Below are 24,307 nucleotides of genomic sequence, written 5' to 3'. Positions count from 1 at the left end.
GGAAGGCAGCCCCTGGCAGTCCTGCTCCGTGCCACTGGAAATCCTGCAGGTTCCTGCTGCCATATGCTGCAGGTTGCTCGGGGAGGGAAGGCTCTCTTGTGCCTCTCAGGTTAGCCTTTTATTCCTCGTAACAAGTTCGGGACTGGTGATGACAGCTTTGCTCCTAAGGGTGAGACAGTTAATTTAGATTGGGCACCTGTTGCTTCCTTGTCCTCTCTGGCTGAGGATACATCTCCTTTAAATACCGTATCCGTTAACTACTCCGTGCACAAGAAATCAGACTGTGCAAAGGAGGTGAAGAGGTACAACATGTAAAAAACATGTCCTCCCACTCTCCCTTTTCCACAGGATAGGCGATGTTTGACTTCGCACTCCAGGAAGCAGCTGAGAAATCCTTCAGATGGTTAAACATTTCAAATGGTTTGGATGGCTAAATGTCCTAGATTTTTAAAATTTCACAGAAGTACTTGAGTTACAAAGTGGACCATGAAATATTTATGGAGATGTTCTTACCCTCCCACTACTGGCATCAGAACAAATAATGGAGTAAGGAACAGGAGGTGGGAATTTTAGGGTAACAGGATAGTAAATGAGTGATGCTAGGTTTCAAAATTAATTTCCTATCCTTATAAAGGAAAGGCTACGCTTGTCCAGTTTTACTTTCCTTTGTTTCAGAAAATATTTTATTTCTGTGAAAATTTGTCCTTTTGATTTAATAGCATTTGTATTTCAAGTGAAGCTTTCTCTCTTAGGGGGCTGAGGTTCTGGTGACCCTGGCCTGAGCCTTGGACTAATCAACGGTCACCAGGGGATCCAAAAGGGAATATTGCCAGTGCTGGGAAATTACCATTTACTAAGAGGCAAATGTGTATTCTGGAAATAGAGCTTCTCATTCGGCAGCATGAAGTGAGCGATTTTTCTTTCACTCTGCAGTGAATATGATGTTGGTGAAAGGTCCTGGCCTGAGCACCCTGGGAATTGAGCCGTGTGTAAGCCCTCAGCAGAGAGGCAAAGGATCCTGGCTACAGGCTGCTCTTCTCATCCGGTTTCAATGATGGAAGAGGAAACTGAGTTTATACAAAACCTAGCCCAACCCCCAGAAACATCTAGCTTTGTTTATGTTCAGAGCTAAGCCTGCGACTCACTGTTTGGAAGAGCTATCCAGACATTTCTCCATCTGACTGACTTCACATCTATTCCTTGATCTCATCGAGAGATCTGGCTTTTAGCTCCCGTTCATGACGTCCCACTTTTCTCTTTCTCTCTCTCTTTCTCCCTCTCTCTCTCTCTCTGCTCTCCAGAGTCTGAAAGATCCCTGTATAACGTGATTATGCAACCATGCAAATGGACACGGTTCTTTTCATTTACTGCAAACCCTGCTCCGTGTCTCCCGTTAGGAAAATAAAATCCTCTGTGAGAGATACGCCGCAGAAGGTAGCAGGAAGGGAGTTTTGTGTGTCTGGGTCTGAATGCTTGAAGGAGGTATTAGAGATGGAAACAGACTATTTGAAGTAAACCGGTGTGCCACCATCTCTCCACAGGAACCAGCATCAGTTAATAGACTCAGACAGTTCTCCTCTGAATCCTTCCCCCCTAGGAAATGGCAGATACTCGCCTTCCTGGTTGTTTTCCTCAGCTGGAGGTCTCCCCCCTCTCCCGCCCAAGCCGAGCTGCAGGGAAATGCGCGGTGCGGCTCTCCCCGAAGGCCAATTTGCACCCTCCCACTGTAAACAGGCAGCTGCTTCTCCACTTTGCGCCCAGGCGGGAGGGCCCCGGGGGGCACTTAAACACTCCCCGCTGCCGCCGCTGCTGCTGCGCCCGGCGCTCGGCCAAGGGCTCCCAGCGCCCGGCCCAGGCTGCCGGAAGACGAGGAGGAATGTGGCAGTCCCTTACACACGGAGGGAAGGGAAAAAAGGCCCGAAGCTTGTACTACTTGGTTAAAGATTCAAGACGCCTCCATGGCCACCCCGTGTTATCCTCAGAAGTGAGGATGTCCCTCTCCACAAGCTGTTCGGTTCTGGTGGCCTTTCGCAGCACAGTGCCCCAGTCCCTTTGCCAGGGTTCTGCGACCCTTATCCCACGGGAGGATCCCATGGGTTGTGCTTGGATTACATGTGCTAAGAGCAAAGGTACGGGGCAGGCTGAGGTCTGCCACTGCTGTGGGCTGCAAGCTTGTGCCTGTCTTTCTCCGGCAGCATCTTCCTCACTGCCTGGCGGTGGTGCAGGGCACATATCAGCTCTCCCCGAGTTTCTCCTCAAAAGCTGTTTCTCCGTCTCACTGCCACTTGAGGAGGGTCCCATCTATCCAGAGAGCTCCTCTTATGGAGGAGACAGGGCTCCCTCGCAGACTGGGGCAGCAGCTAGCAGCTACAGCGTTCTGACAAGCGGCGGGAGGGAGGGAGGAAGGAAAGGCTGCAGGAGCGGGGCCGCCAGGCTCACAGAAGGCACTGAGCAGCGGTCCCCGGCAGGGAGGGGCGGCGGCCTCGGAGAGACCTCCGGGAGGAGAGGGCTCGGAGGGACCCCCGGGGTGGTGGAGGGACCCCCGGGCTGGGGGAGGGTCCGGAGGGACCCCCGGGATGGAGGAGAGTTCGGAGGGACCCCGGGCTGGGGGGGCTCGGCGGTGCCGCCCTGCAGGGGGAGCCCCGCCCGCAGTTCCGCGCCCGGCCCGCAGGGGGCGATGGCGGGCTGGGGCTCCCGCGCCGCCCGAGCGCGCGTCCCTTCCTTCCCTTCCTTCCCTTCCTTCCCTTCCTTCCCTTCCCTCCCTCCCACCTTTTTCCGCCTTTTCCTCTTTATTTTCATTCCAATTACACCCACTCCCCTTTTTTCCCCCCCTCGTTTCCCTCGGGGGTGCGTGTCGTTGTTGCTGTCTCTCCCCTCGAGTTGCATGCGTCTCTCGCTGCCCTGCTCTCCCTCCCGTCCTGCTGCCTCTGTCAGCTCTGTGTAGCCTGGCGTGTTTCTCTGTTCCTCTCCCCGGCACTCAGCCCTCCCCCTGTGCAGCTCTCTCCATGAAATGGAGCTGAACAATTGCACCGGAGCAGCTTTTTCTGTTCCTGCCATATGTCCGTGTGCCGAGGCACCATTGCTCTTGTGGTATTTTGGATGCATTCGTGCTGGAAATACTAGGACAATAACAAAACTGTGGATCTCTGCCTGTGCCTTTTTGGATCATAATGAGATTTGAAATCCAGCGTGAATGAGATGTGATGGATGGCTGTACTGATATTTTGAGCCGGTTTAGTTCAGAGTCATCTGAGATGCCCAGGCTGGATAAAGGGGAGCATGGCCCTGGAGATTACCTGCCATCCAAGCACCAAGAGGACAAACCAAGTCGCTGAAGTGACATTATCCTTTCTCTTTTTTTTTTTTTTTTTTCCCTTTTCCTTTTGGAGATAAATATGGTTCTGCCATATTTATCAAAGAACTAATCAAAGAGCCTCTAGTAATTGCCCAATTCCTTAAATATGAAAAGATGATGCCTGAAATGACAGTCTCTGCCATCAGTGCACACTGCCCCATTCTGTTAGCTGAGGCTGCCTCTGCAGCACCAGACTGTCTCCCCTTGTGCCCTGATCTTCCCCCTTGAAATCAATCCTTCCTGGAGCACCTCATAGTTCCGACCCCTCTCACACACTGGGAAGCACAGCCTTGGTTCCTTCTTCTGTTAAAAAAGGAGCTTTGAGGCTGGGAGCTGTGCTGCCCTGTAATTAATGTACACTCAGCCTCAAATATGCAGTGACAACAACTTAAATGTCAACATTCCTAGTTAATCCCTTGCTAACAAAATGTGCCTGGAAAGAGGATGGTTCTGCATAATCTCCACTGAACAAGATCTTATTTTAGCAGTACAAGCACTTGGGAGATTTCCCCAGTTTGACCAATGAGACCAAAAGATTGGCTTTGATAACCACAGCTGTAAATGATGCGTTTGATCCTCTCAAGGAAGGGAATGGCTGCATGTGGCAGAGCACACAAACCCTGCTCTGCCCAAGCCCTCCTCCAGAGCAGCGGCAGGCTGGCCTTCCTGGGTTGGTGTCTGTGTGACAAGGGATGTGATTCCTGTTCTCTGATGTTCAGGGAGATGTCCACAGCCTCTTCCTGAGTCACGTTTTCCAGGCTGAGCAGCCAGCAGTGTTAAAAGGGAAGCTACAGGGAAAATCTTATTTTAATACATAAAATGCTCCTTGTTAGAGCATTGAAGCAGGGACCACGGCCACAGACACAGTGTTTGGATTCCTCTCTGTGTGCTGAGACCAGCCTCACGTTTATCCTGGGGAGCCCAGGCAGTCCCTGAGAGTGTTGGTGTTGTCTCCCTGTGGCTATTTTAAGCCTTCAGTGTAGGAAAAGGCAGAGCACCCAAGGTGAGGAGATGAACCTCCTTATTGTTCCAGGCAGCCTGATGGTTTCAGCACCCTGGCTCCCTGCAGGCAGGATTCCTGGGCTTCCAAGGCTGGCATCCCCAGACACGGATCAGTAGGTTCCTCCCCAGCAGGCTGTGGAAGCAGGGGGACACTGACACAGGATTTCTTGCCTGGGGTGGATTGCTGCCTGAGCTCTAGGCCCAGCCCAGAAACACAGTAGGAAAGGTGGTGGGCCATTCTTCTGGGCATCAGCCCAATTTAACAGGCAGTCCTTGCATCCCCAGGTTATCTGTGACTGTGGTGTGCAAGCACATGTAGAGGAATTTGCCATTCTGCCTGTGCTTTTCAATCACTGGGTTCCTGCACACCAGCATCACCTCATGCTCAGTGATAAAATACCCACTTCTTCCCTTTGCATTTTATGGGTTTTGTTTTTCCTTTTTCACTTTGTCACCTCCTTTCTGAAGGATGTCTGAGGGGTGCTCTCCCCACCATTATTTCAGTCTCTCATTTCAGCCTGACTGTGTTCACGCTCTCTTCCTTACACCGCCTCTCTTTTATTCTGCTTTGTTCTTCCACCACCACCTGTCACCAAAGCCTCTTCCTTCCCTACTGTGTTATCTTCTGGAGACCTAACCATCCCCTCTTTCTCCATTCCTCATCAATCCCCTCCATTATTTTCTAAAGTATCTTCATTGTCTCCCTCTTTTCCACTGCCTGGCACTTGCCCGTGACTTCGCCACCCCTCCCCAGCTCCCCTCCATGGAAACACTGCTCACCAAAGTCGCAATTCCCCTGTGCCTGTTGAACCTGCAGCAGCACTGCCTTCCACAGCCCTGCTCGTGCCCACTTGGTGCTCTGCGTGGACAGGCTGTGCACCCACTGCCACCCCTGTGCTGGCCAGCTCAGCCCAGGATAGGAGGATTGTCCCTGGGGAGGCTGCTCTTGTCCTCCAGCACCTCCTCCCGTGGCACTTGGAGACAGGTTAGAGGGCTGCCAGAGCTTTGAGCTGGCCCAGCACAGCTGTGCTTATGGGTGGAGCTGCCCTCTTTTCTGAGTTCCCCCCCTGTCACCTCTCTTTCCCTAAAAGGAATCCTTCCCCAAGGATATATTTGCCCCGGTGCTCCTCATCACTCCTCCACGGGGCTCTGGGGGCTGCAGCTGTTGTCCCTCTGCACTGCCCCTGCTCGAAGCTGCCTCCCTCTGCCTTGTCTGCTCCTCACCTCTGGGGCCCTGAGCACTGCTAAGGCCACCACGCTGCTGGTCCCCCTGATCCCAGTGGGATGATCCCACAAGGGCCTCGTTCAGCTTCAGCCAATGTGGCAAGATGTGACCTCTGGGCTAGGATGGGCTCCCTAATTATTGAGTAATGGGTCTAAGGTGTTTGAATCCCAGTAACTGTTAGAGATGGCTTTGTGTAGCCCTGAGCCACCCTCTTTACCATCTTGCTGAAACAAGTGTGCTGCAGGCAGATTCTGGAGATAATTGGGCATTTTCAAAACCTCCATTCTTCTGCAGAACTTGTAGTGCTTCCATCTTTCCCTGCCCTTGCCTTATTCCTGTCTCTTTCCATCTACTGTGACTGTTTTCTATTTTTACTCTTGACAAAGGGTTGTGGGCTTAGAGGCTGCTCTTGTAGCTGTAGATGTAAAATGCCTGCTGTGTGGTGTTTGTCATGAAAGAACCGCTCCTGGAAATTAACTAATTCACAGACCTAACTCATTAACTCTGCAGCCCCACGGAGCTGTGGAGGAGTGTCTGTGTGGTTTCTGTGCCGAGGGCACTGGGCTGGAGGAGAGGGACAGAAGGGAGCTGGAGAGACCCATGTCTGTAATCCCAGCTCTTCTCCTGGCCCGTGCCATGGTTAGCAAGTCATTTCCCACCTCTGTCCCCCTTTCCCGTGCCCTTGGTCTCTTCTGCAGTTCAGCTGATCAGGGCAGGAGCTGTTTCTCATTGAGCCTGTCCGGTGCCTCGTACAGGGAGGCCTTGACCTTGGTGGGGGCACTAATCACTCCTGTTGTGGAAACAATAAGTACTGGAGAGACAGAGAGTTATGGAGGCAGAAAGCTCCAGATGTCAGTTTGTTCCCGTCTGGATGTCCTCCCTTTACTACCCCTGCCTCCAGGAGGATGGCTGCATGGCTTTGAGAAGCACAGGTTGATTGCTCCTCTATCTCTTCTCCTTCCCTCAGGCCCAAACCCAGTCCCACCTGGAGACAGTGGCAATATTCCTAGAATATTCCAGAAACACACTGGAAGTGGACCAGGTTTTCCTACGCTAAGCAGCATAGTTTTAGCATCAACCCACGTGCTTGGAGTACACTGGGAGCCAGATGAGGTCACTCAGACTATTTCAGGCTAGATGTTTGATAGGAGAGGTTTCCCTCTGTGCATCGTCCCACAGAGTGCACACTGCCTGCCCTGGCCACTCGTCCTTCCGTGCATGTCACTGGAAATCCCTTGGGAGCTCTGCTGGCCATCTCTGCACCTGTGGATGGGATGAGTCCTCTGCCCGGGGGCCTGCTGAGAGACTGCCAGGAGCTTCCCTGAGCCACAGGAGAGTCACCCCTCCTTCTGCCAGCAGCCTGTCCCCAAGCAGCAGCACAGTGACTACGGCCTCTCCTTGTTGGCATGGTGGTTTGGACTGGGGCTTGCTGAGCATTACTGGGTGGGTTTCTGAGGCTTGGGGCTGGCAGAATGTGCACACTAGAAGTCCCAGTGGGCTGAGGTGGTGACAGCTGGTGCTGTTTGGGATCAGGGATCACGCCTGATGTTGTGGCTGCGTGCGCTCCCAGCTGACACTCGGGGCTGAGCGCTGCTGGGAGCGCATCCAGCGTGCGCCGAGGCAGAGGCACTCAGGCTGGGGACCTGGAATGAGGAAAGGAAGCAGAATAATTGCTGGACGAGGAAGGAGATATATTCAGCTCCTCTATATAAGCGTGCCTTCCCGCAGGATTGCTGGGCTCTGCTTGCCAAATGTGAGCTCTGGCCACCAGGGACAAGAGAGAGGGAGCTTTTCTGGCAGTTGATGGAAACTCAAGGAGAAGGCTCCGAGCCAGGCAGTGCCCACTGAGAGGAGGGTGATGATGGCTGCTGGGCTGGGGTTATGGGGGTGTGAGTACTGAGGCATACCTGGCACTGGGGCAGGTGACAAAGCACACCTGAGAGCACCTTGGGATGAACTCTCCGGATTCCCCAGCCAGAGGCAGATCTCCTGATGTCACCCATTCCTCCTTTTGCTCCCCCTGGACACTGCAAACATCTTCACACAGCGAAAGGTGGTGCAAGGATGTCCTGCCAGTGAAGACCCGAGTCACTGTGCCCGTGCAGCACCAGGGAGCCCTGCAGACTTCAAAGCTCTGGCCTCAATCCCATCAAGTCATGGCACCTTTTTGGAGCCACGCACAAATAATAAGGGCGAGGCTCGTTGCAGAAGGCACACTGCTGAACCGAGGAAGCAGGACTAGTACTGGACCCAAGCCAGCTCATGTCCCATGAGCTCTGCTATGCCTGCACGCTCTGGTACAGATTTAGCAGCAGCAGAACCCCGTGCTCTGTACTGCATAGGTGTCAGTGTCACCAAGGTGGCAAACACTGTGGGACCATGCAGACTGGCTCTGCAGGGCAGTAGCTGACCTGCCAGATGCGTGAGGTGCTTTCATAAGGGCAGCCTTGTTGCCAGGTGTCATCCCCATCACTGTAGAGATGTATCCAACTGTGATTCCCAAGTACCTTCAGATCTGACCCTGCTTTTGGCAATGCCGCCTTGCTTCATAAGGATCACTCTGGTTATTGCTGTAGCTGGTGACTGTGAACCTGTAGAGAATCCAAAGACAAATGAAAGTTATTGGAGTGTTGAAAGTCTCCTCTTTGTAACTTCATCCTGCAAGAATTTAGGGTTCTGTCAGAGCAGATGGTCAGATGTCAACTGTGAGGCAGAGCCAGAGCCAGAGATGAGAAGATGTAAGGATTAACCTGGCAAAACCACTATCTGTGGTTCAAGACTTGTGCTTTCAAGTCCTGCCAGGCTACCTCCAAGGCTGGAGGTGATGTCTGTCTCCTGTACGTGGCTGGCACATGACCTGGAGGCTGCACTCCTCTGCACACCGCATCTGCCAGAGGTCTGGAGAACCAGCCACACACTGGTCCTTCCCATGCCCACTCAGACAAGCTCTTTCTTTTGTCCAGTGCTCAGAACTGTGCATTATGTCAGTCTGAGCTTGCCCCACAGCACCTCTGCAGTCACCCAGATGGTCTGGCTACAGCTCATGCTCAGTCTGGAGAAGGTAGTTCAGAAGCACAACAGCAGAGAGCCTTTACTGCAGCAGAGGTTTTTTTTCCAGCAGCTGCCGTTGTTAATTTGCCTGATACTTGGTCGGGAAAAAGTGAACAAACACCAATTAGCAGGAAAAACAGTAGATATAACCTTTTTGGACTTCAGCATAGCTTTTGATAGTGCTTCTCACAGTCTCCTTCTGGACAAAGTGTCTGGCACACAGATGGATAACTGTGTTACACAGTGGGTGAGCAACTGGCTCACAGGCTGGGGACAAGTTATAGCAAATGGGGGGGACATCAGGCTGGTTCCATCCTGGGACCAGTGATCTTCAATATTGTCATTAACAACTTGGACACAGGACTGGCAGGAATACTGAATAAATTCACTGACAACACTTAATTGGGAGGAGCTGCTGACTCCCTCAAGTGTATACAGGGCCTGCAGAGAGACCTTGAGAAATTAGAGATGGGTGATCACCAACTGTATGAAGATTTACAAGGGCAAGGGCTGTGTACCTGGGACAGGACAGCCCTTGTTGTGTGCATAGCCTGGGGAATGAGAGGCTGGAGAGCAGTGCCATGGAAAGGGCCCTGGGGGTCCTGGTTGATGGTAAATTGGATCTGAGTCAGCAGTGCCCTGGCAGCCAGGAGGGACATCCCTGTCCTGGGGGCACCAGGCCCAGCATGGCCAGCCGGGCAAGGGAGGGGATTGTCCCGCTCTGCTCGGGGCTGGGGCAGCCTCACTTCCAGTCCCGGGGGCAGCTTTGGGTGCCACAATATAAAAAAGACATGAAGCTGTTGGAGAGTGTCCAAAGGAGGCCACGAGGATGGTGAAGGGACTGGAGGGGAAGCCTTCTGACAAATGGCTGAGGTCACTTGGTTTGTTCAGCCTGGAGGAGACTGAGAGGTCTCGAGACCTCACTGTGGTCTTCAACACCCTCATGAGGGGAAGCACAGGGGCAGGCACTGAGCTCTTTCTCTGTGACCAGTGACAGGACCCAAGGGAATGGCATGAAGATGAATCAGGGGAGGTTTAGGTGGGATGTCAGGAAAATGTTTTTTGCCCAGAGGGTGGTTGGGCACTGAACAGGCTCCGCAGGGAAGTGGTCACAGCACCAGGCCTGACAGAGTTCAAGAAGTGTTTGGACACTTCTCTCAGGCACGTGGTGTCACTCCTGGGGTGTCCTGCCCAGGGCCAGGAACTGGACTTGATGGTCCTGATAGGTCCCTTCCAATCCAGCATTTTCTATGGTTCTTTGATTCTATGATTCTGTGAAGTTTCAATCCCCACACTGTCCCCACTTGTGGCACCCAGGCTCTCTGCTCTCTGACTCTGGGTCCTATCTGCCTGCTCTAGGTTTCTATGGACCAACACACATATGTACACACCATTCCCCTGCCTCATCCCAGTCCCTGATCTGTTTTGCTGGCTTGATGTGTGCCCTTGAGCTTGCCCTGCAGCACTGTAGCTTCTTGGGAGCTTCTGTGTGAAATGTGGGGCTGGGGATCACTGGGACCAGCCAGAGGGGACATGAGGGACCCTCCTGCAGCACAAAGCATTCATTCACAGGTGACTTTGGGGCACTGAGAGTGACTGGCTTAGCCTTTGAGCGTGACTGCTGCAGAAGCAGTCTGTCTCTGTGCTCACCAGGTGTAATCGAGCTCCATCCACCTGAACCCAAGCGAAAAGCTGCTGCTGTGCAGGACGAGCAGCTGGCACAGCACAGGAGCCCAGCACCTCACCCGACAGCCCTGGCACGCCCCTGCCTGGCAGAGCCGGGCTGGGGCGCTGTGTCCGGGCTGGGTGCAGGCAGGGGAAGGCTGTGTCCCTGAGCTGAGTGAGGGCTGGGAGCCGGAGCACTCTCAGCTCCAGCCCTGGTTCCACCGGCGGCGAGAGGGGCGGGTGGGTGTGTGTGTGCAGCTGCAGCATTGGGCAAGAGATGCTAATGGGAAACAGAATCAATTCAAACTGCCTGGTGGTGGGAGAAACACTAACAACATTATGGCTTGGAGCTTGTAACAGTCCTGCTAGTGAAACAACTGCCGGTGAAATTACGGGGTTTTTTCCCTTTCTTTTTTTCATTAGGACACAGAAGTTTTCCAGCTCGTTGTGCCAGGGCCAGCAATATTCTTCAGTGTCAACGGGGGCTCGGGTGAGCCAACATATTTTCTGCCAAGGAAGAAGAGCAGTACGTTGTATCCCTTTCCAATGTGCTCGTCACTAGGAGCACTCCATGTCTCCTGAGGCCATGGGCAGGCAGAGGTGCAGGGGTGTCCCTGGCAGGGCACCAGCGGCTCTCAAGGGCGTGCTGTCCCCCTTTCCCAGCAGATGCCTGCAAGGCAAGCACATTGCAAATGCCACCCTTTGGAGAGAGAGGCTGTGAGGGCTGGGGCGAGTCCTTTTTCTCCTCTGGGAGGTGGCAGAGCACATTCTGGATAATCATTTCATGCTGCTTGGGAGTGGTGCATAGTTTGGTTTCTCTTTGGTTGTGTTAATTGTGTGGTAAGGTGCCTAGAGCCTTCTATTGGCATCTTTATTTATTTAAATACAAATGAAGAAGGCATTAAATCAATTGTTCTTTTTTCTTCACTCTCTCTTGCCTTATCATTGTTTCTATCACGTACACTTAGCTGTACAGGGCTTTTGCTTTTTCAGCTGAATCAGTGAGATCATTAAGTGAGAGTCCCGGGCTGAATTTCCTGCAGACTCAGGGAGGCTGCCCTGAGGAAGCACACCTTACATCCCTGGCTTTCCCCTACTGCTATTTCACCTACATTACAGGACATTTCTTAACTTTACTTGCTGACCAAGGCTTCATTCTGTGATCCTCTGCAAGCCCTAACCGTCCTGCAATGCAAAAATAAAGAAAAGAGCTGCACAGTATGGCAACAATTGAGACTAGAATACATTTCTCTTACTCCTTCAGCTACTCTGCCTTTCATCTGGATGGGCCAATTTACATGACTGGATCGACCCCTTTACTGTTTTAACCTCTAGCTCCTATAGCTAGGAGCAGAACCCAGTATTCCTGGATTTGATAATTCTCCTGCTATTTAGCAAGTAGTTTGTAACCAAATGGTAAACTATGAGTTGAGGCCTTCTCTTCTCGCCAAACTCCATAAAATTTAATTACTCCTGGAGTTCAAGTGGTGGCATGTTTTGTGAGAGATCTGGAAGCCTAGTATGCAGCTTTCAGATAGACACTGAAATTGAGCTTCTGATGTTTTCCCCTCCTTTTTTGTTCCCAACAATTTATTAAATTCACACATTGCAACCTTGCTGGAAAACTCTTGCGTATGTCAGCAATCTGCTCATCATGGTCTGCCAGAGATTAAAATACCTGTATGCTGATTTGAGGGCATTTGCTATGAGTATGGACTAGTGAAATCAGAAGTGTGGGGTTCTGAGGTGTCTGCCTCTCTGGTTACATGGCAGGAACAGGATGAAGGCAGCCTTGGTCCTTCCCAAAAATCCAATTCAGACTGCACCATGCAGAGGTCAGAGCAAGGGAGGCTCTTCATTAAGGACTGAGCTCCCTCTGCTTAGAGTCTTGTTTGCTTTTAAACTTTGACTCTTCTTTGTCTCTGGCCAAATCTACTGCAGAGGGATGCTGGCCTCATTGCTTGCCCTAAATTCTGTTGTACTTACCTCATTACTCTCCTAATGACAAGCTGACAAATGCCTTTGCTTGATTTACTGGCAGTGTTACAGGTGTGTGGAACACTTGTCAGTACCTTGCTACTACATGCCTAATTTTTCAAACGGCTGGGTGTGCTAGCTTCCTTTGCAAGCTGTCTCTGCACACTTACCTGGTATAATTCCCCTGCCATGGCTTTATCACATACTTGCACCCAAAGCTTCCAGAGCTATGCCCTAAGATTTCACAGAATCGTTTGGCTTGGAAGAGACCTTAAAGATCATCCATTTCCAAGCCCTCTTTCCATGGTTCCAAAGCCTCCTTTCCACTAGACCAGATTGCTCAAAGCCCCATCCAACCTGGCCTTGAACACTTCCAGGGATGAGATATCCACAGCTGCTTTGAACAATTTGTTTCAGCGCCTCACCAGCCTCACTTCACACGTCCAAGAAAACAAATCAGACCCTACCTGCAGGTTTTGATGTAACTGGCCTTATGGTAAGAAGTGAACAGTGAAATGGCACAGTGCAGCAGCCCTCCAGCTGCTTGTGGGTATTTATGGGTGTCCTGGATCAAGGAAGGTCCAGCACCCACCCTGGGACCGGCAGCAGGGCAGAGGTGTCCCTGCTCAAGCCCTTCCCAGGAGCTCCCATCTGCGGCAGCCCAAGGGCGAGGTTTGCACCCCACCTTTTCACCCTCATCTCCTGGTCGTTTTAAACCGGGCAAGGACATTTTCAGTGATGAAACCCCAGGCAACAGAGCTGGCCACCACCTGCACGAGACCAAACCGAGGTTTTGGAGCGAGGGAGAGCGGCAGGTGAGCGGGCTCCAGGCCCCGCACAGCGATGGAGCGGCAACTGCTCGGGAAGGGAAGAGCACCGACGTTTCGCACACACATTTCTCCACCAGTTGGGCAGAGCTCCTCTGCTCTTCTCCTGGCTGTGTTGCTAGGAGAGGAGCGCTCTGCCCTCCTCATGGCTATGAATAGCTCTCGCTTGTTTATCCAGCCCAGCTCCGCCTGCTGGTTACAACCACAGCCGGCACCACCTCACGGCGTGACACCACCGGCAAACAATGCACTGCCAGGGAACGGCCCCCTCCGGCTCAGGACGCTTCGGGATCCCTCTGCTGCAGCCACCCTTGTCCTCCTCTCGCCACACTCCTGGGCGCATCCTCTGCCTCCAGCAGAACGGGCTAAACCCGGCCCAGCCGCGCAGTGTCACCCCCCGAGAGCGACGCTGAGAGCCAGGACCTGAAAATCAGGGCATCGGCTCAGAAATCTGGCTTGGAAACACACACACATGATCACTTCAGGGCCCTTTTCTGCTATTCCAGTGTCAGAGCCTTTCACGAGCTACAAAAGTTACTTTTCCTTTTTTTTTAGTGAAGGCTGATCTTGAACAAGCCCATGAATTGAAAACCAGGGACTTCAAGAAAAGTAACAGATGGCTTGAAAATTGGCAATAATGGGATTCCTGAGATTTTCTTGAGAATATTTTGTCTGAGGTCTGACCAGGAATGAAACATCTCTAGCAGTGATATTAGATGGTCTGTATTGACAAGGGGAAATACTGATGGGGCTGAGCAAAAGACTCTCCGGAGCGCTGCAAAATGTCACTTCAGGACATTTACTCCAAGGGACGGAGGGACAAAAACGAGCAATCTGCACATTATGAGACAGGATGTGTGTGCACAGGCAACCACAGAAAGCCGTGCAAGTTCAGGGTAGCAGAGCAAACACAAAACTGCAGCTTTTGGAACAGCCTGGGAACTCAATGAGAAGAAAAGTGCTGGGCAAGGCAGAGCAGCACAGATCAGAAGAGATATGGATGTTTGCTGCACAGGTACAGGTGAACCACCCCTTCTTTTTCAGCATTTTGGGTTTCCCCATGTGCCTATTTCCTTGGACATCTCGTCTTTCTCCACCTGGGAATTTGCTTGGGATGAAATCTCAATACTGCATATGCTCATCCAGAATTTCCACATGCCCATCAGGCCTTTCAGATAGTTGGACTGCTGAACATCCAGAAATTCAGGATAGGTTGACTGCACACTGGGGAGGTGAACTGTACAGCATTCACACACTATGTCTAATGAATCCAAAAATTGTCAGACCTGCTGTGCATGTGCTGTGCAGATGATCTGCATATGTACAGTTTGCCCAGCGTGCTCTGAAGGTGTCTGCTCTACCCTGTACTCACAGAACATCTATATGGTGCAGGTGTATGTATTCCTGCTTGGAAAACAGGACAAACATTGGGGTTTTTTACACATCCTTCAGTGCAGCAGGCAAGGAAACCTTGGTATATTCCCTGTGTGTGGGGGTCAGACTCTCCCATGCCATGCTGCTTGTTTTACAGCAGTCACCCATACAGAGCTGGGGTTGGGGTCCTGTTATTTAAGACATTGTACATGCACACAGTGAAAAAGGGTTCTTTTGCCTGCTGCCCCCTAAATCTTCCAACATGATTTGAACTTAGAGATGTGCAAGAAAGGGACATCACAATTCTTACTTGAGAGATCAGCCAAATAAAGGGAAGCTCCCAGTCTCCTAAAGCAGGACCCAAGTGGAGTTTAGACACCTCAGTGCAAAATGTGATCCTTTAAATCCTTGCTTAAATCCCCATGTGCTGGGGATGCCCAGACCCCTCACACCCACCAGATTTGACAATGAAGCCCCATGGCTCTGCTCCGCACCTACCTGGGAAAGGCTCCCACCTGACAAGGCTAAGCACAACAGCAGCAGTAGGAAAAGGCCAGACATGAAATTCCTCTTTGTTAGGGGACCATAACTCCAGGATGGGCTCTCAGTGAGCCCCCAGAGAGGCTGACCCTTCTTTTTTAGGTGCAGTGTCCAAAGTATCCTCCCCATGGAGGATATATGGAAGACCCAGCCTGCTCTTCCTTCTCTCCTGCAGGGCTTTCCTGTCTGCATGTCCCATGGATGTGCTCCAGCTCCCAAGGTGCTGGCTGTTTTGGAGAGGGCATGCTCACCTCTTCTGCCACAGGCATTATGATTTTCCTAAAAGCGTTGTGGCTTCCCTGGGCACACACACACCCGGGAGAGGAAGCACCCGCAGGAATCAGCAGCCCGGCTGTTTGAACTTTCAGCAGAGAGGAGGGAGAAGCCCATGCTTCAGTCCACCTTCTAACTTTTTATCTCATGTCTCTTTAACAAAAAATTCATCCAGGAGCTGGGCAAAGGGACCCACGTTTTCCTTCGTACACGGAGTGCCACGAGATCAATGAGATTAAACATGTGCTTACATGCTGTCCTGAACTGCGGCCATGAGGAGAGCAATGGGAAAGTAAACAGAAGGGAAACGTTATGGAAATGAAGGAAGAGGGAAAATCCACCCTGCCAAGAGCAGCAGCTCTCAGCTAGAGAGCTGAAGATATGGCCTCACCCAGAGCTGATTAGGCATTAGGAAGTCCAGGGACTGGAAAGGAAGACCAAGTCATCTTCATCAAGGTTGAAAAGCGACTCAAAAGAGTGAGATTTGGAGCAGTGGAGAAAGGCTATCCACTGGGTGAAACCATTCCCAGAGAAGGTAAACTTAGCTTAAGTTGTTTCACCCCATTAGCAGAATGTGGATTCTTGAAACAATCAGGCTTCAACCTGTGACAATACAGGGAGGCTTTTTTTCCCTTTAAAGACTCCAAAACCTGGAGATGAATGTCAGGCTCTGCAGAAGCCTGTGCACCAGCGGGCACAGGCTGTGTCCTGCTGTGGAGACTGGGAGATGAAGCTGGACATGATGACTACTCTGTCCATACTCTGGCTGTGCTCCCAACAGGCTGAGTGTGGCAGTCATCCTCTCTGGAGGACCTGCAGTGCCAGCTCCCAGCACCTGCCAAGGCGAGAGTGCTTGAGCAGCCTGTTTGGGGCTGACACCTTGGCCTGTTTCACCGATACCTTGGCCAAGGCTTTGGTGTGAGTGCACCCCACCAACTCTCAAGTGCCCGACTGCGAGTGGTTGATTTGGTTTTCCTTTTTATACTCTTCACATAGCCTTCGAACCTTTCGCCCAGATCTCTTGGAGCTATACTGCTCTTCCAGCTGGGAAATTTGTAGGTGTGTCTCTGATTTTCCAGCCTTCTCTTCTGTCTTTACTCTTCCCCTTCTCTTTTCTCCTCAGTCAACCTTGGTTGTAGTCTTCCTTCACCACTTGACCTCTATTTCTCTTTCCTGGGAAGAAACCTCATTTGCATCTGCCCTAGTATCCAAGCTACAAATTAGACCTGGTTAAAATTTCTTTCAGCAAAACTGCGACTTGAATAAAACTTTTTTCAGTTTTGGGGGAATTGTAGGGGGTGAATCTGTTTTTGGGAAGTGTCTTTTCTGTTGAGCACTTGAGTTCAAAAATTCTCCCTTCTGTTACAGGTTCAGAAGAAGACCTTGAGTAGGTCACTTCATCTGCCCAAATGTTTTACCACTTGTTAAATTTAGATAAAAATACTTGTCTGGGTTAGTAAAATGTCTTTGAGATCATTGGACAACAAAAGCTATCCAACTGGTGATTATTATGATTATTATAATTACTTTTATTAAATGAAACCAGCTGATTCTTGTGCAACACTCTTCTGGGCTCCACCAGACCTTTACTGGTGAGACTCGGAGAAAAAAAAAAAAAATCTTTTGTTATCCCTGGACAGGGATGTGTTTTTTGAGATTGAGTTTTGTGGTTTTGTTACGAAACTTATGACAGTCGGTCATGTGGTTTGCTTTCTGGGCTGACTGAACCCTGCTGAACCCGTACGCAGGGCAGCAGAGTTTAATGATTCACAGGGGCTATGTTTTGGGTTGGCTTTTGCTGGACGGAAGCCGTGCAAACCTGCATGGCCGGGGAACTCTCTCGGCTGAAGTCACTGAAAAAACTTCGCTCAAATCTCTGCAAGCCTGGACCCAACATGGCCCCGCCATTGGGCCAGGCCTTTTTTGGGCGTCTTGGGTTCAAGAGCCGACCGTGCCTTGTGACACCTAGACTTTCTCCCTGAAAAAAATGGGCTTTCCCTCTGTTTACAGTAATGGGCAGCTGCAAAATTTTTTGGGAGTCCACGAGGGCTTGGTTTTTTGTGATTTCTTCCTCGCCTTTTCCCCTTGCCTCCCACCAGCGCGCTGCTGCGGGATGAAATTGACCCCGCGGCCCTTGGCGCTGGGTCTCCGGCCGTTTGGCGTGCCCGGTTATTCGCACGACCTTGGCAGGGGGAAAGCGGGGCGAATTCCTGGCCGGCTCCTCGGCAGATCCTCGAGGAGCCGGAGCGCTGGGAGCCATGGTTCGTGGCGGCGCTGCCGAGGGTGGGACGCGGCGGACCTGTGCTCTTTACTCGGCGGGTTTAGCGCTGCCTTTGCTGCCGGAGGGAGCCTGGAATGCCCCGATCCCTCCCGGCCAGGGGGAAAAGCGGGCTCCTGCCATGTTCGCGGGGAGGCGGCGGGCGCCCTTCTCCCTGCCCCGCGCCTGTCACCGGAGTTGGAGTTCGCATGGAGGAGGCCGGCGGAGGAGGAGGAGGGAGGCGGGAGGAGGAGGAGGAGGAGGAGGAGGGAGGGGGCCGCCTTGTTTGTGGCTTGTCAGCAGCCGCTGGAGACAAGCCTCCATGTGTGAAAGCCGCTTGGCATGAATGCCTGGGCCGTACCAAGCGCCGCGGCGCCCGCGGGGGGAGGCGGCCCCGCCGCCCCGCCGCCCCGCGCAGACAAAAGGCCCGGCACGGCTTCCCCGTGAGTTGCCCCGATGCTGCCGTAGCGCCCGCCCGGCGCAGCGCCCGCTCCCCGCCGCCCCCGCCATGCCGCCCCGCGCCCTGGCCGCCTGAGACAGGTAAGCGCCGGCCGCGGGCGGGGGTTCCGAGCCGGCGCCGCCGCCCCCGGGGCCGCTCCCCGCCCGCCGCCGCTCCCCCGGCGGCGCGGGGCGGCTGCGGGCGCGGGGCGGCCGCGTGTGCCGCAGTCAGCCCCCGGCCGCTGCCCGGCGCCCCCCGGCTCGGCGGAGGAAAGTTTTGCGGCGGCGCCGTGCCTCAGTTTCCCCCCCCCCCCCCCCCGTCTCGGTTTGCCCCCGCCGGCGGAGCGTGGGGTGGGACCGCGCCGGCCGGGGGGGATCCCGGGACCGGGCGCGGAAGGGACAAAAAGCGCCTTCCACCTGTTGGCTTCTGTTCCGGCGGCTTTTATGGGGGCGGCGAGCCGAGGAAGGGCCGGGGGGAGAGCCCGGGGCGGCCGCCGGCCCCGCTGCCCCGCGCCGGGGAGAAGCCCCGCGGGGGAGGGTGGAAAGCGGGGTCTTTTGTCAGCCCTCCATCCCGCTGCCTCCGGAGCCAGGCAGATCGCCGCGGGGATGGGAGATGTTTTTTTTTTTCCCTCCTGGATGTCGGGAAATTAGATGAGATGTATTTACAGTTGCCGTTTATCAGCAAGTAAATATCGAGCTCGGCGTGAGAGCAGCAACGTGAAGCCTGCTTGCTTGCTCTCTTGCCGGAGGTTTTGTAGCTGTTATCCTACTGTTGGTGAGGTGATAATGTGCAAGAGCCAAAAAAAAAAACCCAAAAAACAGCAAAGCGGGGTGAATCCCTGCTCCTCACTCACACCCGGGCTTATCACAGTGTCTGTACCGGCTTTGGTTAAATTTGGAGGGATATTTTTTTCATTGTGGCATGAGACACAGGAAGCCTCCTGAAATGCTAGGTGCATCCTCACAACGTCTTTTAAGTTTGTCGTGTACCATCGTTCAGGTTTCATTGATTCTAGTTGTTTTGTTAAAAAATAACCGACAAGATTCTGAGCTGCACAAATGTTCGTCATCCTAATGTCCTGGCACAACCTATGCGAGGCAGGAGCTGGAAGAGGGGGAGAGAGTGAGGATATGTGCTTTCCCAGTCAACGCTGGGAGGAGAGCATCATGTGTTGAAGAATATGAGCAGGAATGGGAGATGGGGGAGGGAGTCTAAATTGTCCTGAGACCCTATTCAATCCAGCAAGGAAGATGGAGGATCTTGCTGCTGCAAAAAAATGTACGGCAGAAATCTCAGCCAGCTTCTCTCTGACTTGTTACCTCCCTTCAAAAAATAAATAAATAAGCAGGAAAAGAATCAAAGCAAAAACCTGTGATTTGCTGTAGCGTTTTCCACGATACCTTTATCCCACATGCCTTACAGTCAGTCCAGTGATGGAGATATGTGAGAAGCAGGGAGAGAGACTCTGATTTTTATCGTCACAGGAGGGGGAGAAGTATCAGATCATGTTTGAAAGGAGACTTGTCAGGGAATGAGGTAGGGAGGAAAAATGCCTGTTCTAGGCGGCTGGACCTGGGGAGAAGAAGGAGGTGGCTCCAGCACCTATGGTTCTGAAGCTGGGTGGAAAATCCATGGAGAGGGGATGTAGACAGATGGGAGAGAGGGGAGGAGAGATGTCTAAGGAAGACCTTGGACCGTCTCCTTGGAGGGCTTTAAAAAGAGGGGAAATTTTGAACTGAATCAGGGCACAGGCAAGGCTAAAGCACAGCTAAGCTAAGTGTGATGTAGCAGGACTTTCCAGTGTGGAAGAACACAGAGGCTGAGTTTTCTAACTTGGCAGAGTTTGGGGCATTTGGTGAAGGGAAGAGATTTTTGTAGCTGGAGTGATTGTGACTTGGGCAAGAATTACATTTGAGAGAATGAGAAGAGAGCATGTGGCTTGCCTTTTCCATAGGTGGCTTCTCTGGTAGAGAGGCCTTCTGTTGAAATATCTTCGTAAATTTCTGTTTATTTTGCTGGAATCTGACAGTAGCAAGGAGAAAGTCATCTGTCCCTTGTGAAGTGTGGGGATGAAATAAGCCTTTATTGCTTTATCGATGTTTCCATGCACCCTGCACCTCCACACACATGGAAACAACAAGTTTGTGCAAACACACCTGCTTGTGTTGCACATCCTTCCTCTTGAGGGGCAATGTGCACGTGTTGTGAGCGTGGTTCCTGCACGGACATGGCCCAGCTCTCGTGTTTTCCTCAGTTTACAGGATAGCTTCTTCCCTCAGCCTGCTAGCAGTAGTATATGACAGCCGACTTTGCGATAGCACCAACTGCACATGAGGTGGCTGAGACTTAAAACCAGTGTGTGACGTGTTTTGGCTTTTCCATTCATGGCAGCATTCCCATGATGGTGCAGGGACATACCACAGGCGTCTCGCATGCACAAACGAAATGTTACACACATGCACATGCAGAGGACAGATCTCAGGTCACATGTACCCCAAGTCACTCTCTTTGAGAAGAAGCTGAAGCAGCAGCAGCTCGTTGCAGGCAGAGCTCACACGCTGCTCCCACACACGCAGATCGCACGCGTGCACGCTCCACCTTTCCTCTCCAGGATCACCTGTTTGAATTCCAGGTGGGCTGGCGGCACAGGGAAGTTTTGCACCCTCCTGGATGGGGATTTGATGGCCTTTCTGTTCCAGCTTGGCGCTGGACAGGCTTGAACTGCAAAAGCTTAACAACAGGGAACGCTAATGAGCCCCTGCTTGGCATGCTGAGAAGAAAGGCCAAGGGCTGAGTGGGCATAAAAACAGTGGCATGGAGCCCCTTGGCCAGAGTCTGAGCCTCAGCATGAAGGCTGGGGAGGGAGCAGAGTCTCTGGAGTCGGGAACAAGACGGCAGCGCTGCAGCAAAGGCAGGAGAGGAGACCATGTTGGGGGGAGGAGAGCAGGCTGCTGTTTCCACATCATCTGAAAACTCAACCTGCTGTCAGGACAGAAGGAAGGCTTGTGCATATTTTATGTCACTTTTCTCCTTCTAGGACAAGCTGCTGATCTGATCAGCTATGCACTTTAAAATCCTTGACGCGCCAATCAGCAAGTACGACTCGAGGCCAATAACCAGCCTTGGCCTCCTGCCTCCGCTCCTTTGTGGACATCCCATGCCGCCCTTCCCCGGAGAACGTGTGCACAATTAAACCCTGCGCGGCGTTCCTCAACTGCGGCATGGGATGTGACGAGCTGCATGGAGACGGGGACAGAAAATGGCAACGTGTCAGGGCTGGGGGGGGTGGAGGCGGGGAGGGGAGTTGGCCATTTCTTATGCTGTTTGCTGATGTCTGGAAGGAGACTAAATGGGTAAATCGGTTTTCCTTTGAGCTGGTGGTGTGCTGTTCCAGTCAGCTGCTCTTGCTTCAGAGGTCTTCAGTGGCAGCTCTGGAGTTGGTGGGGCTGGCAGTAAACAATTGTGTTTCAGTCCTTCAGCCTGAATTTTGTTGGGGGCTGTGAGACAAGAGATTCCTCCTCAGCAATTAGTTATTCAGTGCTGCTTCTGCATGGCAGAGCCACTTGAGCCACTGTGGATGGGAGCACCACTGGTGCTCCCTGCCCTATGCCTAAGGGTGCAGGGAGCCCAGGCACCGTAGTTTTGAGTGCAGTCTCTCACACACAAACATGTAACTCCTGTGTCCCATAAGCCAACTCACTGCCCTAAACACCATTTTGGGACACGTGGGGAAGCAAATATTTTTTCTATGTGATGCAGGGTTGTGACCCTAACTGAGGCCCTGCTTTATCCTTCACTTGTCCCGTGTCGGACGTGGAGGTCTCACAGAACTTGAGGTCCTGGCACTGATCTAATGGTCAGCCTTAGGCAAATTGCCTTAAAGCTGGCGTGGAGCTTCCTGCTGCAATCTGTGAGATGGGGTGATGCTTGCCCAGCACCCCAAAGGGCTGTGTGTGCCTGTGCAGACACCGTGGCGGGCTCGCACACCAGCCCACGGACAGAGCGTGTGGTTTTGCACCGAGCGTGACTCACGCGACGGTGACTTCTGCTCGAAGTACACGCGCACTCTGTTGGACGGTGAATTCTGTTTTGTCCTTCCAGCAGAAAACAGCACAACTTGCCAGTGACATGGACTGGACATGTATTCCCATAACAACAATATTATAAACATATGGCAAACCTGGTGTAACAACTGCTGTCCGTGTCTCCACGCAAAACAAGGAGCTGGTTAACAAAATCTTGAGGCTGTCTGAGGCTTTATCTCCCCAGACTGTGATCTCATCAGCTTTCCCAAGCTAACCTCAACCTGGTCACTGCTGGGATTGTAAACTTGGGATGGGTGGTGGGGGTGAGAGCAGTTAGCAGGAATGGCTATTTGTGATTCAGTCCACTTCCCTGTGACTCAGAACTGAGCCATCCCTCAGCAGAGTATTTGGGGATAGTACTCTTCAGATGTTGAACATCAGCCTAGTTCTTAGAAGTTCTGCAGTACCTGGGCTTGCCTGCTTGCTTGCAACTGGGTTTTTCTCAGCATCTTTTGTGAAAACAAAACCCTAAAAACTACTTCTGACTATTAAAGAAAGACGCCATGGTAATTTTTGCCAAAAGAAGAAGGGGGAGTGGTCTTAGCCCTGGGCACTTTGCCAGATTCGAGCTCAGGAAATTGCAGTCTATCTAGGTAAAACTCCCTATAGTTCAAATGAAAAAAAGTATTCATCTCTTACTGTCTTAAAGGGTAAGCACTGTGTTCTCTGGAGCCTTAAACAGACAGTACATTCTGGCTGGAGAGGTGGTTACAGTTGCTTGCTGGGAGAAGAATTTTTTATGCAAAAACTGGGGCCTTTTTTGCATTTTTGGGATGCTTCTAATTGCAAAATACTGTATACATTTTAGGTTATTGCAAAGCTTGAATGAATATGTGGCTCAACATACAAATGCAAGGAAATATGCTGGTGTGCTGTTTGCACAGGGAGCAGGCACAGCCAGCAAATACACGTCTTTTCTGTGGCAGAAAAATAAGGACCAGTTTTTTAGTCTTGCGCGTGTGCATCTGGGGGCTGGATTTTGTATGTTTAGCAGCAATTGCTTTTGTAAGCTGCTGCTGAGGCACGTAACTGGCTGTGTGCAATTGCAGTAATGGAATGTGAAAATGCAACTACACACAGACCTGTAATCTTGCATGCAAAACACTGCTGGTCTAGTTCTCCAGGTACCAAAAAATGGTCTGAGATTGTACTTGCCTTTGCATTTAACTGTGTTCACCTGCTTGTTTCAGGTGACAGCTGTGTGTATGGAGTGCTGAATGATTATCCTTTCTATTTTTGCTCCAAGAAGAAGGAAATTAAACCTTTACTAGTGATCATGGCAGTGCATGTGTCGTGATAAGTCCAGGATGGAAGTGGCTGGGGGGTTGCAATGAAAATTCCATAACGCTTTGAAATCCTGGGGAAATGCACAGGTGAAGGAGAGAAGAGTGAGCTCTTGTTCCTCCTACAGATGAAGAGTATTGAACTGCTGAGTTTGTCAGTGCTGTCAGGATCTGACCTTACCTTCTTCCAAATCCAGTACTTTCAGGGCCCCCCAAAACAGAATGTGCATTAGGGCACAGATGGATGCAAGGCTGAATATCCACGCTGGGAAGCATCCATATCCTCGGATATTCCAGCCCAGAACCCCCAAAGTGTGAAGCACATCTCCTCCTCCTCACTCAGTGATGTGTCTCAGCCCTGCCCCAGCGAGATGCAGGCAGCTGGGGGGGGACGACACAGTAGAACAGCTCACTTTCTCTGCACTTCACTCTCCAGCTTCTCTGGTGACAGTGATAACAAAGGGCTGCTCAGCATTAGGTGATATGGATCTCTCTCAGCCCACTAAACTTGAGTCCTGCAGGCTTCTCACTAGCCCTCGGGGCTTGGGTGTCACTGAAGCTCCCAGCCTGGGGTGGCCTGGGACAGTACCCCTGGGGACTGACAGCTGAACTTTCTCCACGAGTTCTGGAAGCATGGATTTCTCCTTACTGAAACCCGTGATTTTATTTTGAGGTTATTTCTTGCCATCCTGGGTCGTTGACTGCAATCACTTCCATTTTGCATGCTGCTCTTTGTAATTGAATCTATCGATGTATATTTAATCCACTTGGCACCGTGGTTGGTAACTAGGCACTGCTTCCCAGCCTTCTGTCACTTGTTTTCACAATTACTGTCTGAAGTTGGGGTGGGTGCCTGTCGCTCAGCTCTTTGCCCAATTGCTAGACTGCCTGGGAAGACCTGTGCTTGACAGTCAGGTGCACAGCTGGTACAGCTCCTGTCCTTCCATCTGGATG

At 51.9% G+C, this 24,307-nt stretch overlaps 1 protein-coding gene across 1 annotated transcript in view; it reads left to right on the top strand.

Moving 5' to 3' along the window:
* The first annotated feature begins 18,020 nt into the window (after positions 1 to 18,020).
* Positions 18,021 to 24,307, top strand: part of BCL9 (BCL9 transcription coactivator) — a 57,198-nt gene continuing 50,911 nt past the window's right edge. Inside the window, exon 1 of the mRNA XM_053970560.1 lies at positions 18,021 to 18,086. The gene's annotated coding sequence lies outside the window, so the exon portion shown is untranslated. The remainder of the gene's footprint in view (positions 18,087 to 24,307) is intronic.

Source organism: Vidua macroura, chromosome 2, assembly GCF_024509145.1.
Source record: "Vidua macroura isolate BioBank_ID:100142 chromosome 2, ASM2450914v1, whole genome shotgun sequence".
Classification (NCBI taxonomy): domain Eukaryota; kingdom Metazoa; phylum Chordata; class Aves; order Passeriformes; family Viduidae; genus Vidua; species Vidua macroura.
This window is presented reverse-complemented; position numbering and strand designations above follow the sequence as displayed.